Here is a 5,345-nt window from a genome sequence, read left to right on the forward strand (position 1 = left end):
CTCGTCTTCAGGGCCAGGAATGGCTAGTTCAGATATCATGGGTGGAGGAAAACCATACAAGGCCTGGAAAGGGGACATTTTCAAAGCAGTGTGATAGGTAGTGTTGTACCAAAACTCGGCTAAAGGTAACCAGGAACACCATTTCTTGGGCTGAGTGGTGGTCATACATCTGAGGTATGTTTCCACACATTGGTTAACTCTCTCTGTTTGCCCATCTGTTTGTGGATGGTAGGAAGTACTGTATCTCAACTCACTTTTCATAGCAGCAAAGATGTCTTTCCATAACTTGCTAGTGAAGATCCTGTCCCTGTCTGATATAATGAGCTTGGGAGGTCCATGCAATCTAATGATATTATCCATAAATGCTTGAGCTACACTCATCACATTATAAGGGTGTGGTAATGGTATGAAATGTGCATACTTAGTGAATCTATCCACTACCACCAGTATTACCTCCTTCCCTTCAGAATTTGGCAGCCCTTCTATGAAATCCATGGTGATGTGCTGCCATGCCATGTCAGCTATGGGTAAGGGGTCTAACAACCCATGCTGCAAACAATTTTCATGCTTGGCTCTTTGACAAATGGGGCAAGCTGCAATGAATGTTTCCACAGCTGCTTTCATACCAGGCCAGTAGAAAATATTCTTAATTCTATGATAAGTTGCCCTTGTTCCAGAGTGGCCCCCAATTGGAGAACTGTGCAGAGCAGTGATCAATCTGTTTCTTAAGTTAGAAAAATTTCCAACCAATATTCTTCCTTTGTATCTGATGATACCAGATGTGATGGTGTAATCAGGCAGGCAGCTTTCAGGGTGTAACAGCAATTTTTCCAATATTCCTTTAGAAATTGGGTCTTTGTGATATCCTTCTATCAGTTCTTGTGCCCATACAGGAGTGACTATGGATATTGCTCTGCAGGAGGGAAGAATTCTTGACAATGCATCAGCAACCTTGTTTGTAATGCCCTTCTTGTACTGAATTTTAAAGTTGAATTCCAGTAATTTCATCATCAATTTATGATGCACACCTTCAGTTATTTTCTGATCAGTAATAAATTTGAGGGATTGCTGATCAGTTTTAATTAGAAGCTCATTTCCAAGCAAATAGTGCCTCCATCTTTTAAGGGCTTCCAGTATGGCCAAGGCTTCCTTTTCGTAAGTGGAGAGAGCTTGGTTTCTTGGACACAAGGAGGAACTATAGTATGCAAGAGGCCTTCCCTGCTGCATCAACACTGCTCCAATCCCTTTGCCAGAGGCATCAGTTTCCAGAGTGAAAGGCAAGGAGAAATTAGGAAGAGCAAGAACTGGTGCAGTTATCAGTGCTTGCTGCAGCTGAGAGAATGCTGTGTTATGTGCATTCGTCCATTTGAACTGTCCTTTCTTCCTTACTATAAGATCACAGGAGCAGCATAGGGGCTTTGACTATGTCTGATGAAATGTGCTGCCAATAATTTCTTGATCTGTTCCTCCATCTCTTTCTTCGGATGCATAGGCACTCTGTATGGCCTGGAATGAGGAGGTTAAGTACCAGGCATGAGAGGGATTGTGTGATCACACTCCCTATGTGGAGGCAAGGATCTGGGTTCTTCAAAGAGATCTGCATATTTTAATAACAGTTTCTACACTTGAGGGGGAGTTTTAAAACCCACAGGAGCTTGTAGAATGATATTATGCACCTGCAGTAAGAATGCCTCAGCTCCTTTTTCCAGTAATTTGCTCATCTTCTCAGCTGGTACTTCCTGAACTTTTTCTGGTGTGTTAAAGATTGCTGCAGTAATTGTTGTTTTTCCTTGAAGTGAAAAACTAAAAGTGTTATCTGGTATGTTGAAAGTTACTGGGCTCATGAGGGTAAACCAGTCATATCCCAGAATTACATCATATCCAGGCAAAGGTAACACTCTGAAATTATACTGCAATGTGTGTTTGGCCAGCTGGAATTCACAGTTGGGCACCACAGCTTTGGAAGTTAATTTGCCACCTCCAGCTACTGCAATAAGTCTGGGTTTCACTGGCAATAAGTGACAATTAGCTTTAACAGCAAATTCTTGACTTATAAATGAAGCACTGCTGCCTGAATCCAGTAAAGCAGTTGCTCTTTTGCCATTTATGTGAATAACTACAGTTGGTGTAGGTATTGCTATTTGCTGGCCCAATGCATGAGCAGTAATGAACATTGCCTGGTCCCCTTCTTCTGGAATTTCTTCCTGTTCCTGCTGCAACACTTCTTCTTCCAACACCTCTTGCTCCATACTCTCTGGTTGTAACAAGTGAACATTGGGAATTAACTTGCACCTATGACCATGTGTCCATTTGTCTCCACATCTCCAACATTCCCCCACTTTGCGTAGTTTTGTGAATGTGTTGGAGTTATTCTCTATTTGTTTTGCTGGAGTATTCTGTTGCACAGTCACAGTGTTGCTGCTGGTTTTGTTCTGAAAGGCACCAGTATTCTTCTGATAATAATTGACAAATGTACTGGCCATTTTCTTGGGAATTGCACTGATAGGTGGATGATTGGGTTCTACTTCTTTAGCTAAACATTATGCATCAATCAAAGATTGAGGTCTCAGTGGTCTCAACTGAAATTTAATTCCATCCCTGAGACCATTTTTACATAGCACCTTATGAACCAGGTTTCTCCTAGTTCAGGGTTTTCTTCCATGACTTCTGCCATCAGGTCCTCAAATTGCTTTGTATATGCAGACACTGTACTGTTTGCTTGTTTCAAAGAAGTGAATTTTTCGGTTAGATCATAGGATCCTTGTTCTGAGAACCTCTTCACTATCTCTGCCCCAAATTGTTTCCAGGACAGTTGTTTCTTGAGCAGCCCAGATCTTCTTAACCAAACATCAGCTTCATCCACCATATATAGTTGAGCTAATGATACTTTATACTCTTCTGGAGCAGCAACCATCTAAAAATATCTGTTGCATTGTCTGATCCACCCCACTGGATCCACTCCTGAGAATTTGGGAAACTCCATTTTAGGGCCTTTAGTCAATGCTCTCATGAACTGTGCTTGCATGTCCTGTTCATAACTTCTGTGATAACCCTGCCACATCTACCTTTCTCTGTTCTGCTGATAGAACTGGTTGAATGCAGGGGTGTGGACTTGCTGTCTTGCTGTTGCCGGAATGCCCACTGCACTATGTTGTTCCAGTCGTCCCTGCGTTGCAGATCCCGGAGGTCCTTCAGCTCTATTCACTCTGATTGGTGGCAGATTTTGTAACTGAATGTCTTCTAATTGCTTAGAGTTTTCTTTCTCTGCTGCTAGTTGTTTCCGTAACTGCTCCACTCGTGCCTCTTGTTCTTGCGAGCGATCCTGGTTCAGTGTATGAGATTTGGGCACTTCCTGAGAACTGGAAGGGCGATCTGCTTGTTGTGTTGATTGCGTTGTTTTCACCAAGGTTTGAAGAACATTACTGATTACTGATAGTTGTTTACCCAAATCCAGTACCACCTTTTCCACATCGCCTACAGTAGCAGAAATCTCTCCTTGCTTAGACCCAATTGTTTGGACCTCTGTTTGGATCTTTGACACCCGAGTCTGTAACTGACTGCTGTCCTTTTGTAGGACACCAAATTCATCGCGCATGGCCAAAAATTCCTGCAGATCAGTGTCATCGATTACCTTGGAGCGTCCCATCGCCTTGATCTGAGGTATGGGTACGGAATTTTACCACTGAATTCTCAGCAACCCTCCCCAATACCGCAGATCCTGCCGCCGCCGACAATCTCGCCTCCCTGGCACACGGATCGGAGCTTAGAACACGGAATTTTTACCGAACGAACAAGATGTCCGAACAACCGCTTCTGCTCGGCCGATTTATGCCCGAATTTCACCGCCGCCTGCGCCACCACACCGGACCCCGCCACCAATTTCGCCTCGCCGCTCTCGAAAAAGGGTGGGACAAGGGTGGGAGCCGCCGCCGGGTGAAGAAATTCACCAGCAGAGCGCTTCCGCCGAAGAACTATGGCTCATGATACCAATTTGTCAGACCGGAGACGTTCTATGGACTAGTTGGTGCTAATTATCGGCAAGAGAAGGGCTAATTCTGGCCGAAATCGAAGGTATATTGCGAGTATATGGAGCTCGAGTGTTAGGGTTCTAGCCCATGATTCAGAATTGGGGAAAAGTGATAGTCGATCCCAGCCACATCCCGACTGTTATAGGTGAAAAGCTACAGCAACAGCTGGTAAAGTAAATCCAACGGTGGATATCAGCCCCGCGCAGGGGATCCATCGTGGCCGTCCGTTAACTGAAACGATATTTCCGTAACAGCTACACTGCGTTGCCTCTTGTGCCTGACATAACCTGCTTCTGAAAGCTGTATCCAAGAGCTTATCAGCCTCATCCAGGATCAAAATCTGCTTCCAAGGCACACACAAACCAAAATAACATCAACAAATGTGACACTTGTGCCAAAGCAAAAAAACAATCAAACACAGTTCCATTGTTCCCCAAACCAACCTCAAGATACTTGTACTCCAGGGTGTCCAGGCGCTCCATTATGTTGAACAGCTTCCGGGAGTGCCCACCAGTATTTTTGCGCTCTCTTCCTGCACTTTCTTGAGCTCAACCTTAATGTAATAATGTCCAATCCACCAACCAGTAGAATGGACGACACGCCCTTCAGTGTCGCCAAGAAGGGCTGCGCCACATTGTATATCTGGAAAGACAATTCTCTCGTCGCAGAGACGATGATGCCAAGAACCTACAGAAATTCGTTTCAGGATTGAACTACTACATGGATCTCATAAGCAAAACAAGAGAAAGTGACAGGAAGAGGGCACTGAGCAGTGAGGTGACCTGGTGGTGTTTGAGAGGCGGCAGAGCATCTCGACGACGGGGACGAAGAAGCCGAGGGTCTTGGCGGAGCAGGTGGCGACGTCGACGGACAAGTCCTTGTGCGACTGCACAGCGGGATGGTCGCCGCCTGCACCCGCGTGTACCACCGGAAGCCGCTGCGGCCTCGAACAGCTCCGGGTACAGGGCCATCGCCGACGGGGAGGAGGCCCATTGGGAGTTCTGCGTTGCGGCGGTCGGAGACGATTCGAGGATCGAGGGTCATGTATTATTTTGTCGCACGCAAACGGCTTCTCGTTAGCGTCTTTCACAAATACGTAACCTATACCAAGAGGCACGTTCCCTAATTTATCTGACTGATCTAAGCAAGGGATCTTAATGTAATCACACGAACACCAACAGTAATGAACATTGAACTAATGTAGATTAACCTAATTTCGCAATGATATCCCATCTCGACCCTGAGAACCATCCCTTGGCGTGGGCGATCCCCAAGAAAAGCTCTAGAAATTGATTTGGAGTAAAATTATGTCGGGAT

At 45.2% G+C, this 5,345-nt stretch overlaps 1 pseudogene; it reads right to left on the reverse strand.

The window, feature by feature from the left end:
- Nucleotides 1-2,194: 2,194 nt before the first annotated feature.
- Nucleotides 2,195-5,021, reverse strand: LOC123067358 (DEAD-box ATP-dependent RNA helicase 18-like; annotated as a pseudogene).
- Between the last annotated feature and the right edge of the window lie 324 nt (nucleotides 5,022-5,345).

This window comes from Triticum aestivum, chromosome 3B (assembly GCF_018294505.1).
Source record: "Triticum aestivum cultivar Chinese Spring chromosome 3B, IWGSC CS RefSeq v2.1, whole genome shotgun sequence".
Classification (NCBI taxonomy): domain Eukaryota; kingdom Viridiplantae; phylum Streptophyta; class Magnoliopsida; order Poales; family Poaceae; genus Triticum; species Triticum aestivum.